This window comes from Scyliorhinus torazame, chromosome 18 (genome assembly GCF_047496885.1).
Source record: "Scyliorhinus torazame isolate Kashiwa2021f chromosome 18, sScyTor2.1, whole genome shotgun sequence".
In the NCBI taxonomy this organism is placed as follows: Eukaryota; Metazoa; Chordata; class Chondrichthyes; order Carcharhiniformes; family Scyliorhinidae; genus Scyliorhinus; species Scyliorhinus torazame.
The window spans coordinates 25,653,727-25,666,617 of record NC_092724.1 but is presented as its reverse complement, the minus strand read 5'-3'; positions in this window follow the sequence as shown (position 1 = coordinate 25,666,617).

The following is a 12,891-nucleotide window of genomic DNA, read 5'->3' as shown; positions in this document are numbered from 1 at the left end:
CTTCACTATGACGCTGACTGCGAGGACTCTGTTCCCAGACTGCTTCACTGCAATGCTGACTGCGAGGACACTGTTCCCAGACTGCTTCACTATGGCGCTGACTGCGAGGACACTGTTCCCAGGCCGCTTCACTGCAACGCTGACTGCAAGGACTCTGTTCTCAGACTGCTTCACTACAACGCTGACTGCGAGGACACTGTTCCCAGACTGCTTCACTGAAACGCTGACTGCGAGGACTCTGTTCCCAGACAGCTTCACTGCAACGCTGACTGCGAGGACTCTGTTCCCATACCGCTTCACTATGACGCTGACTGCGAGGACTCTGTTCACAGACTGCTTCACTATGACGCTGACTGCGAGGACACTGTTCCCAGACTGCTTCACTACAATGCTGACTGCGAGGACACTGTTCCCAGACTGCTTCACTGAAACGCTGACTGCGAGGACTCTGTTCCCAGACTGCTTCACTACAACGCTGACTGCGAGGACACTGTTCCCAGACAGCTTCACTGCAACGCTGACTGCGAGGACTCTGTTCCCATACCGCTTCACTATGACGCTGACTGCGAGGACTCTGTTCACAGACTGCTTCACTGCAACACTGACTGCGAGGACTCTGTTCCCAGACTGCTTCACTATGACGCTGACTGCGAGGACACTGTTCCCATACTGCTTCACTGCAATGCTGACTGCGAGGACACTGTTCCCAGACTGCTTCACTGCAACGCTGACTGCAAGGACTCTGTTCCCATACCGCTTCACTGCAATGCTGACTGCGAGGACACTGTTCCCAGACTGCTTCACTGCAACGCTGACTGCGAGGACTCTGTTCCCATACCGCTTCACTATGACGCTGACTGCGAGGACACTGTTCCCACACCACTTCACTGCAACGCTGACTGCAAGGACACTGTTCCCACATTGCTTCACTGCAATGCTGACTGTGAGGACATAATTCCCAGGCTGCTTCACTGCAATGCTGACTGCGAGGACACTGTTCCCAGACCGCTTCACTGCAATGCTGACTGTGAGGACATCATTCCCATACTGCTGCACTGCAACGCTGACTGCGAGGACACTGTTCCCAGACCGCTTCTGACTGCGAGGACACTGTTCCCAGACTGCTTCACTATGGCGCTGACTGCGAGGACACAGCTCCCACACTGTTTCACTGCAACACTGATTGTGAGGACAATGTTCCCAGACTTCTTCTCTGCAGCACTGACTGCAAGGACACCATTCCCACACTGCTTCACTGCATCGCTGACTGCGAGGACACCATTCCCACACTACTTCACTGCAACGCTGACTGCGAGGACACCGTTCCCAGACTGCTTCACTATGACGCTGACTGCGAGGGCTCTGTTACCAGATTGCTTCACTGCAACGCTAACTGCAAGGACACTGTTCCCAGACTGCTTCACTGCAATGCTGACTGCGAGGACACCATTCCCAGACTGCTTCACTATGACGCTGACTGCGAGGACTCTGTTCCCATACCGCTTCACTATGATGCTGACTGCGAGGACTCTGCTCACAGACTGCTTCACTGCAACGCTGACTGCGAGGACACTGTTCCCAGACCGCTTCACTGCAATGCTGACTGTGAGGACATCATTCCCAGACTGCTGCACTGCAGCGCTGACTGCGAGGACACTGTTCCCAGACCGCTTCTGACTGCGAGGACACTGTTCCCAGACTGCTTCACTATGGCGCTGACTGCGAGGGCACAGTTCCCACACTGTTTCACTGCAACACTGATTGTGAGGACAATGTTCCCAGACTGCTTCTCTGCAGCACTGACTGCGAGGACACCATTCCCACACTGCTTCACTGCAACGCTGACTGCGAGGACACCGTTCCCAGACTGCTTCACTATGACGCTGACTGCGAGGGCTCTGTTCCCAGACTGCTTCACTGCAATGCTAACTGCAAGGACACTGTTCCCAGACTGCTTCACTGCAATGCTGACTGCGAGGACACCATTCCCAGACTGCTTCACTATGACGCTGACTGCGAGGACTCTGTTCCCATACCGCTTCACTATGACGCTGACTGCGAGGACTCTGTTCACAGACTGCTTCACTGCAATGCTGACTGCGAGGACACTGTTCCCACACCACTTCACTGCAACGCTGACTGCAAGGACACTGTTCCCAGACTGCTTCACTGCAACGCTGACTGTGAGGACTTCATTCCCAGGCTGCTTCACTGCAACGCTGACTGCGAGGACACTGTTCCCAGACCGCTTCTGACTGCGAGGACACTGTTCCCAGACCGCTTCTGACTGCGAGGACATTGTTCCCAGACTGCTTCAATACGAAGCTGACTGTGTGGACATCATTTCCAGACCGCTTCACTGCAATGCTGACTGCGAGGGCATCGTTCCCAGACCATTTCTGACTGTGTGGACATCGTTCCCAGATTGCTTCACTGCAACGCTGGCTGCAAGGACACCATTCCCCGACTGCTTCACTATGACGCTGACTGCAAGGACACAGTTCCCAGACTGCTTCACTATGACGCTGACTGCAAGGACACAGTTCCCAGACTGCTTCACTATGACGCTGACTACAAGGACACAGTTCCCAGACTACTTCACGATGATGCTGACTACAAGGACACAGTTCCCAGACTGCTTCACTGTGACGCTGACTACAAGAACACAGTTCCCAGACTGCTTCACCATGACGCTGACTACAAGGACACAGTTCCCAGACTGCTTCACTATGATACTGACTACAAGAACACAGTTCCCAGACTGCTTCACTATGACGCTGACTGCGAGGACACCATCCCCAGACTGCTTCACTGTGATGCTGACTGCGAGGACACCATTCCCAGACCACTTCACTGCGACGCTAACTGCAAAAACATCGTTCACAGGCTACTTCACTGTGATGCTGACTGCAAAAACAATGTTCACAGACTACTTCACTGTGATGCTGACTGCGAGGACACCATTCCCAGACCACTTCACTGCGACGCTAACTGCAAAAACACTGTTCACAGACTACTTCACTGTGATGCTGACTGCAAGGACACTGTTCCAAGACAGCTTCTCTGTGACACGGACTGTGAAAACACTGTTCCCAGACGTTCTTAGATATCCTATACCCACATTTCTGCATACACCCTTCTACCAAAGACATCACGCCCACCTGGGAGGCAGTGGCAGCCTCAATGAGTGCCAGCTAACTACGGAAGAGGTCAGAGCAACAATTCTGCAAGAAGGTGAATGGCATTCTACACGTGGCCGAAGTAAGTCTGCCTCCTCATGTCTCCCGCTGCACCCAATCACACTCCCTTCATACCTTCAAAGTCATCTCTCACCCAGCCACCTCACAGGTTCCGAACAACAATCTTGCGGTCCTCAGCAACCCCCCCCCCCCCCCCCCCCCCCCACCCACTCCCCATGTTCCCACCAGTAGCTAAACTGCTGCCCTCAACCTCGCTCCCACTCAAGACCCACGTTTGCCAGACTTCATCACCATCTGAACTGGTATTACCCCTGCCTACACTCTCCCTTTCTGCCCATTGCAGGACAAACCCGGACATAACCGGCGTGAGAGGGCACAGCCGGGCCGGAATCCTGCTCGCGTCCAGATGCCTCACGCCTTTTGTCTTTTGGAACTTACTGTTTTTGCTTTTCTTTTCTCACAGTGTGCAGAAAGAAAAGATTAAAAGGTTAAAAGAGTTTGCATTGTATATCGCATTAATCATCAGCGCTGTTGACAGAATTGTGAAAGAAGCAATACTACAAAGGCACTTTTAGTTTAGAAAATCACGTTACATGTACAGACAAGCGTCGATATAACAGATAAACAAGAATTTGATGATGATAGTTGGTTTGTACACAAGTAGTTTCCTTACAAAAGGTACCAGTGAAAAATGATGATCGATAATATATAGGAAAGCATGGTAAATATAAGGGGGGCAATTAAAATGTACATAATGAGTGGCGTTGGGATGGAGTGGGAGATGGGCGGGTGCTCTTTGTGGTTTAGTTCTGTCAACAATGTTGACATTACTGGGAACCACCTTTGAAATAGTTTTTTGCTCTGTAAGCGCAATGCATGCGTGACTCTTTCCATCTCAAAAAGCTCTCTGAATTTGGATGACTGAGTTTTAGCGGTTGGGTGGATGGGTTTCAGCCAATTCATACCCTTAATGGCAGCTGTAAGCAAAATTTGTAAGAGATTGTCCTGTTTTCTTCCTTCTATCCCTCCTGGAATTGTACCTAATAGAGTAGTTGGGTTGGGGCGGGGGGGGGGGGGGGGGGGGGGGGGGGCGGTGGTTTTGGGATGAGATCTTCCTCAACTTGGGGCATGACCAGAATATGTCTAAGCAATGACCAAGTGGCGCCCGGCAGTCTCCCTTGTGGGGAGGTGTCAATTTATACAGCACTATGTGATGTTCTGAAGTACTGATAAAGAGTTTCCATTTGTATTGTCTCCAGATATTTGAGGAGGTGATAAGATGGACCTCAGAACAAATTTCATTCCAGCCTCCCACCGGGATCTCCTGATGCAGTTCAACCTCCCATTTTCTTTTAATGTATAAGAAATTGCTTGTCACCATGGAGATTATGTCTGATGTATACAGGTTATTACTTCTCCCTGAGTGACACCTCGTTGGATGTTTCTAAAGTATGACTCTTGTGATGAATATAGGAATTTCAGATACATTGTATTATAGGTGTTTGGTGCAGTAAGGGTTAAAAGCCTGGGTTAGTGTATGTGTGAGTGCTGCAGTCATACTTTAGAAGAACTCCTAGTTTGGAAGGCAAATATATTTTGGGTGCCAGGGGTGCCATTAAAGCATCGTAAAAGTCTTGGGCTAATGCAATTTTGTTTGGATGAAGGGAATTCCCTGTGGAGTTCATTAGATTTGAGCTTGGTTGGATGATGTCATTGCTAGGTGGAGGTAAGACATCAGGCATTTTACAGAAAGTGGATCTCGATGAAGCTGTGACTAGGAGTCAAGCAATTTGCTCTCTGCAGCTCAGTTAAAAGATATGTATGCAGACATAAGAGCAGTGTGGTTGGAAAGGTAAACAAACCAGCTGAAACAGCTTCTGACGAAATACAGCCAGGGTTTCTGCAGTGGTCTGACAGGAGTCAGATCTTGTCTTTAAAGCAGTGTCATGAATTCTCTCCTTCTCAAAGAACATCTTTGTAAAGCAAGCATTCCTGAATGCTAGTGGTCTTTAATTGTGGATTGAGAGTTGGGATTTTGTTTTCTTGTGGTTTCAATGGGAATAAAGATTTCAATTAAGGGCATTGTATTCACTACATTGGGTGGTATTGTTTAAGGGGTAATGGTTCTGGTGTGATGTTAACAATATGTTAATACTGTGTTAGTAATAAAGTTTGTTTGAATGTACGATATCCCAATTTGTGTGAATTCACTCCTGGGGCAAGGTGTTCTTTCCTCAAAGCCTTACAAAATTAATTTAAAATATTGGGGTTTCTGTCCAGTATCCTAGCCACTGGTCTGGTCTGGGACTGTAGTACTCTATTGGAGATTGACGTCTTACCTTGTTTTGGTCTTCATGTTTTAAAAGAAAATGTCTTATCTGTAGATAAGTCAGTAGTTGGAAGGCCAAATTCCCTCTGATCTGCTCACACAGTTTTAGAGTTTCCTGCTGAAATAACTGGTGATGGAGGATGAGACTAGATTCAGGCCATTTCCTAAAGCCCTTGTCATGCATGGAGAGCATGAAATTATTTATAGACCCAATAGTCATCTCTCCGCAGGTTTCTCCGCCATTGACAGGATGCCCCAGGTCCAGGGATTAATACCTCGTATGTCATCGCATGCAGGTTGCTCACTTGGCCACCTGGGGGTGCCCTATGTTAACAGAAAGGGGTTCCACTCCCTCAACATACAGCTCGTGTGCGACCACCAGAATAAGATAATGCACGTGTGTGCCCGCTTCCCGGGGAGTGTGCACGACAGCTACATCTGGGGCAGTCGGTCATCCCCACCCTCATGGGGGATAAGGGTTACCCGCTGAGGACCTGGATAATGACACCAGTACTGAGGCCGGAGACTGAAGCAGAGACCCGGTACAACGAGGCCCATGCAGTCACCTGGGGTGGCATCGAGTGGTGCATCGGACTCCACAAGATGGGTTCCGATGCCTCGCCCACTCTGGAGACGCCCTGCAGCACACCGCCTGGAGGGTCACCCGCTTTGTTGTGGTCTGCTCTGTCCTCCGCAACCTCGCACAGCAGCGGGGCGATGGGCTGGAGGCTGGTGACGAGGGACATGTGGCCACCTCAGAGGAAGGGGAGGAGGAGGAGGAGGAGGGGGACAGGCGCGAGGATGGTGAGGAGGTGCAGGACCAGCAGGGGCTGGAAGATGGGGCCGGGGAGGAACCAGAAGCCCGGCCGGAGGCTGCAGGACAGGCGGCAGTGGTGAGGGTCCGACAAGCACGGAAGGCCATGTAGGCCCTCATACTGGCCCGATTAACCCAGCACATGGACTGGTCCATTGTCATATTGTTACCCCCCCCCCCCCCCCCATTTCCCACCCTCCCAGTGAGTTTGCAATTTAAACAGCTTCATTTTGTTCCCACTGATGCCTGAGACGTATCTCAGCACTGTCTTAGCACCGCCCTCCCTCATGTGCCACATCACTCCAGGGTGCTGGGACTGTGTCGGCACTGTCAGCAGGTCACTGCCGAGGGCAGCGGGTTGATGATAACCCGCAGAGAGCTGAGCGCTGGTGCTCCTCAATCTAGGCCATAGTCTGATCCCTGCCTGTCAGCCTAGTGCTCGCTCACACCCATCACCTGCACGCGGTGATGCATTGCGGAAGAAAGTGACAGAGACATCATACTTGTTGTGCACAAGAGTGTTTATTATTCAATACAGGCCCCAACTCTCCCGATTGTGTCGTACCCCACTCCCCGCCCCCAACCCCCACCCTCCACAACCCCCCTCACCTCCTACTTACCCCGTCCCCCGTCTCCTGGTGCCCTCAGTGACCCTCGATGTGCTTTGCCCTCCGAGCTCTACCGCTATGTCTAGGTGTGTCCCCAGGATGCACATCGGAGGTGGAGGCAGCCAGCTGCTTACCTTGTCCCGTGGCCTTCGATGTGCGCAGTGACGACCTGCAGCGCTTGCACCGTACAATATGGCCCCGGCCGCGCGCGGCCCGGCGTGCAAGGTAGTGTCCCCCCATGACACCTCTCCCCACCCCGGGACCACCCCCCACCAGTCACCCCAGGTGCCGCCGAAACCCCCCCCCCTCCCGGCCAGTGGAACGTCTCCCCCCCCCCCCGCCACAACTATGGCGCTGGACACAGTCCGCAGCCGCCACGTGAGTTTGATGAAACGTCAGACCACAAGTGATTCACACCGTCGGGAAGTCGGCCCATTAGGGGCGGAGCATCTGGAAACAGGCGCCGCCCCTGATTTCGGCGTCAAAAGGGATTCTCCGGCCAATCGCCGACTGAGATTTTGCCATCGCAATCGGAGAATCCTGCCCAATGTGTTTGCAATTTAAACAGCTTCATTTTGTTCCCACTGATGCCTGAGACGTATCTCACCACTGTTTTACCACTGCCCTCCCTCATCATGTCCCTGAAGCAGGCCCTCACCACCACGAACCATCGGGCAGCTGAGCAGGGAATCACGTCAGCGCTGATTTCGACCAGCAGGGTGCTATCCGGTGCGATACACATCTCTCCAACTGCTTGCCCTCCGAGAGACACGTGGTGAGGCCTGGACCTTTCAGTCCCTCTGCAACCTCGCGTGCCGATGAAAAGGTCTTGCTTCCACCCTCGAGATGGACTCTCAGCGTCTCAGTAAGGTGTTTGGACTCTTATCCCTAAGCTGCTCCTTCACATCCTGCCTACTGTGGATCATCAGGTTTGAGGTGCTCATCATTGAGTGGTCCAGAAACCTGCCTGTAAATTAATCGCACCGAGTGTGAGTATGTGGGCGGGTGCAGATGCCCGCTGTGACACCTCCTCAATGCTTGTCTCTGAATTGTCTCCTTCGGAGCTGCTCTGGTCTATGGTCTCCAGAGGGAAGGGGGATGGTCCGGGCTGGTCCACTGATTGACCTGCTTAGGAAGGGCGATGGCATTAGTGCATCAAGGGGGCTGACTGATGGGAGAAAGTTAACTCTGGTGAGGCTTGAACTATGACTGTGTGTCTTGAGGGTTCTCACTTTTGGGTGCCAACTTCACCAGCCAACTCAAGGGCTTTTTCCTCAAAGGGTGTGAGGCAAGAGGGAGCTGAAAAACCTAATGGTTGAGTGTTCCTCTGACATGAATTCACCTCCACTAATTAAACCTCCCCAAAATACTTACAGAGTGCAGCTATAGACACAGAATGAACCAAAGTACAAGACGTACGAGAGGTGAATCAAAAATACTTCAGGGTGACAGAAATAAAGCAGCGTGAAACCACAACCGCTCTCCACTTGACAGGCCCACCGGACACCACGTTCTGGGATGGAAAGATCTGAGCAGCACTGTCCTGAGTGAGCAGCACTGTCCTGAGTGAGCAAGCACTGTCCTGAGTGAGCAGAGAAAATTCCGGGAAAAAGTGAACGATGTCCTTGGGAAAATGAATAAGTCAATCTCAGGCCCTGCCGACCCTACAAATTCCTCCTTACTAACATCTGGGGCTTGTGTCAAAGTTAGGAGAGTTGTCTCACAGACTGGTCAACCAACAGCCTGACATAGTCATATTCACAGACTCATACCTTACAGACAATGTCCCTGACACCACTATCACCATTCCTGGGTATATTCTGTCCCACCGGCAGGACAGATCCAACAGAAGTATACAGTCAGGGGGGAGTGGCCCTGGGAGTCCTCAACATCGACTCAGGACCCATGGAGTTGCATAGCTTCAGGTTAAACATGGACTAAGGAAACCTCCTGGGCGGCACGGTAGCACGGTGGTTAACACTGTTGCTTCGCAGCACCAGGGTCCCAGGTTCGATTCCCGGCTTGGGTCACTGTCTGTGCGGAGTCTGCACGTTCTCCCCGTGTCTGTATGGGTTTCCTCCGGGTGCTCCGGTTTCCTCCCACAAGTCCTGAAAGATGTGCTATTGGGTGAATTGGACATTCTGAATTCTCCCTCTGTGTACCTGAACAGGCGCCGTAGTGTTGCGACTAGGGGATTTTCACAGTAACTTCATTGCAGTGTTAATGTAAGCCTACTTGTGACAATAATAAAGATTATTGTTCTTATTGATTACCACGCACCATCCATTGCCAGCTGATGAATCAGCACTCCTCCATGTTAAACACCACTAGGGGGCAGCACTGAGGCTGGCTAGGGCACAGAATATACTCTGGGTGGGGGACTTCAATGTCCATCTCCAAGAGTGGCTCGATAGCACCACCACAGACCGAGCTGGCCAGGTCCTAAAGGACATAGCTGATAGACTGGGACTGCATCAGGTGGTGAGGTAACCCCCCTCCCCACCTCCTTCCTAACTCACCCCCTCTCTACACACACACACAGGCAAACAACACCGAGGGGAAAGGGTGGTGGAAAGGGAAAGAAAATATTAATAAAAATAGAAGGATAAGGATCTTTGATGCACTGGGATGACTTCCAGTCAATGTCTTTCTGAAGTTCAGTCTTCCGTTTTCGTACTTCTTCCTTCTCTGCAGATTCAGCATCATTTCAGGTTTACAGAAAAGAATGTGCCGAGCACTCAGTTTTCATGACAATACAGCAGTTCTTTCACTTCAGCAAGCAGGAGAGAGATAGAGTTCTGTTATTGCGTGTCAATCCATCATCGCTAACTTCTACGAATGAATGATTCACAAGAGCCTCAGAGCAGGTTTATGATCGTTTATTCAGGCATATATGGGGAGAGATAGCTCAACAAACATGCTTGCTGAACCAACTATGTTGATTACACCAAGTGGTATATATTTATACCTTTTTTTAACACGTGCAGTCATTGTTTTAAGTTTCGATCAGATATTGCATATTGTCATGTGAGAGTACCCTTAAGAAATGGGTATTTAAGAAATGTACCTTTAAGAAATGGGTGATGTCAGAGTGTGGGTGGAGCTGGGCTGCCTGTCAGCTTTTTACTTTTGTTTTAGGCTGTTTGCTGCAGGGTGTGTTTTAGTTTCATTTTCAGTGTTGGAGCTGAAGCCAGACAGAGCGGGTGTACTGTTGATCTCTCTGCCATGAAAAGACTATCTCTTGATCATTTGGTGAATTCGGAATTATAAATGCTTTCAGTAGTGAATGTAAACCTAATGTGCTTCTGTTAAAAGGTGTTTCTTTTGTCTTCTGGATGTTGTTTGGGAAGTTATTAAGGATTACTTAAGTGTTGTATTGTTGCTCGTTTTAGCCTTAGTTTATTTGCTCTAATTCTGTCACCTTTGCTCCTGAGTCGCCAGGTATCTTTCTGATACCGCCACATGGTTCAAGTCCGAGTAATGATTAATAATACAACACACAGCTTAGTAAGAGTTAAATCAACGCTCATTTATTATATACAGCAATTAATACTTATACATTAATTCTACTTCTAAACTACTTCCTACCACTAACAGGCCAATACTTAACTTTGGAAATGGCCCACCAGGTCAGGGAAACAAATGGCCTTTCGAATGGGTTCTGAGCCTGCGGGATTCAAAAGCTGGTACAGGTCGATAGTCAGGAGTGTCTATCTGGTAGCGATCGTTGGAGTAAAACTTACGTTCTCTTTCAGCAAGGGTCTCGAAGGGTGCGGAGCGGAGAAGAAGGGTCGCGTTGAACTTGGCCCCTATTCTTATAGTCCCCAGGGGCTTCCCGCCTCTCGGGGCGGACCTTGTACCTGGTTCCAAGTGATTGGACTTGGTCCCAATCACTTGGTTCGATATTCTCCAATACTGGAGCGATTCCTTGATCGAGGGGTGGTCGTTTACCTTTCTTTGTGTCAGCTCCTGCTGGCGCCGAAAGGTCTGGGTCGGCTTTGTGTTACTAATTTGTAGCATATTGTTCCCGGGATTGCTACTTAATATGCAGATGGCTGGGGTGTTGTCATGTTGATGGCTGCAGGTATCGGTTTGGTCTGGCCTCTCCAGAGGCGAATACATTGTTTTACCTGCAGCTGTCTGTTTGAGTCCTGTTGGCTGATTTTCCCATCAGCCTCTTCCGTTCGCCAATTTAAATCGGGGTTTTGCCATTCTAATCGGGAGTCAGCCATTTTACATGGCTACAGTATTCTTTGGGGGTTGTATTTGAATTGATGGTTGCTCAGATGTTCACTGTATGTTTTAAAAAGGTTAACTTGAGTTCATAGAATAAACATTGTTTTGCTTTAAAAAATACTTTTCCATTTCTGCTGTACCACACCTGTAGAGTGAGCCGTGTGCTCCCCATACCACAATCTATTAAAAGTTGTGGGTCAGGTGAACTCCATGATACACTTTGGGGTTCTCTAAACCCTGGCCCATAACAATATAAACACACACTCCCACCTACCCTTGCAGGAACCTCTTATCTTTGTATTGTCTCGTGTCCTGATCTGCTACTGAGACAACCTTCACCTTCTGTTCCTTGTGATTGGAGCTCGCTGACCTTGCGAGAGCCCAGCTGCAAATTCTTCCGACTTCTGCTTTAAGTTTTACACGGTCAATTAGTATTTTTGTAACAATCCATAACCCCTTTCCTGTTATTTTATTAGTACTCAAACCTAATTCTTAAATCATACTAAAATATTTTCCGATACTATTTATTTCCCCCTTATGGTTCCTTTCACTTCCAAGGTCTAAACATTTCTGCCAAGTTCTCCAAAGCACCCCGCAGGAACCAATCACTGACCATTGTCAGCCAGAACACTGTTCCTGGCCAACTCACCAGTTGTGTAAGGGTCCTTCCGGTTTGTTCCTGTTTATTCCCTTATTTCCCTTCTTTTTTATTTTTGCCATCACATTTTTGATCCATGGATGATTTATGGACCTGTGACTTTAAGGCAAAGCAGGCTGCACCTTTAATTTTAACAGGAGGATCCAGAAGGCTGTGGTGCTTTAAGCTGACATCAGTGATGACTCGGATTGACTGATGTGGCTGGTGGTCAGTGAATTGGCCTAAAAGGCAGTGCTCTGCCCAGTAACAGGTGACAATTGGATCCAATCCCACTGAGAAGTTTGTCAGAGTCAGAAGGCTGATTTTGGTTTCAGTTTGATCTAGCAGTCTTGAGAAAGGATTGCTGTCCTCCCCCTTGCCGCTTTCTCCAGAAAGCGGCTAAAAGTGGTGAATACTGCATTCTTGAAACCACAGAGAATCTGACTGAATTGATCAGGAATGTCATCACGAGCTGTGGACCAAAGACAAAGATTTTACTTTTTATCCAGAGAGATTGTCAGTGTTTATCACTGAAATCACAGGCACCTGAATGAATCGACAGGAAAAGCCCTGAACTGAAGGCCGAGTCTGGAGCATACATCCTACCGCCTGAAGCAACAACTCTTATCCTTTGAACAATCTTTTTTGTTTTTACCCCTTTCCAGCTCTCTGCATTTGTCTGTCTTGTGTGTGGGGTGAGGGTGGCGCAGTTAAAGTGGTAGATCAGGTATTAGCTTAACATTAAGCAGCTGTATTCACTGCATATTTCACATTTGTTCTAGTTATAAATAAACAGTAATTGTGTTTAAACTTACAAACCTGGCGACTTTCGCACATCCCTCAACATTTAATCCTACGCTTTGGAATGTGCGAGCCTTGTGAGATTTTGATAATTCAACTTATTTTAGAGTCTGTAACCTATTTGGATTTTATTCCTTACCCACTTTGAAAGATTCAGTTTCAAATTTTGTGGGACAATTAACAGTCAAGGTAATTGGGTAACAGGAAGGAGTCACTTGTGAAGAAACAAAGGGCGACATTCAGCGGACCTGAGTTAAAGTCCGCTG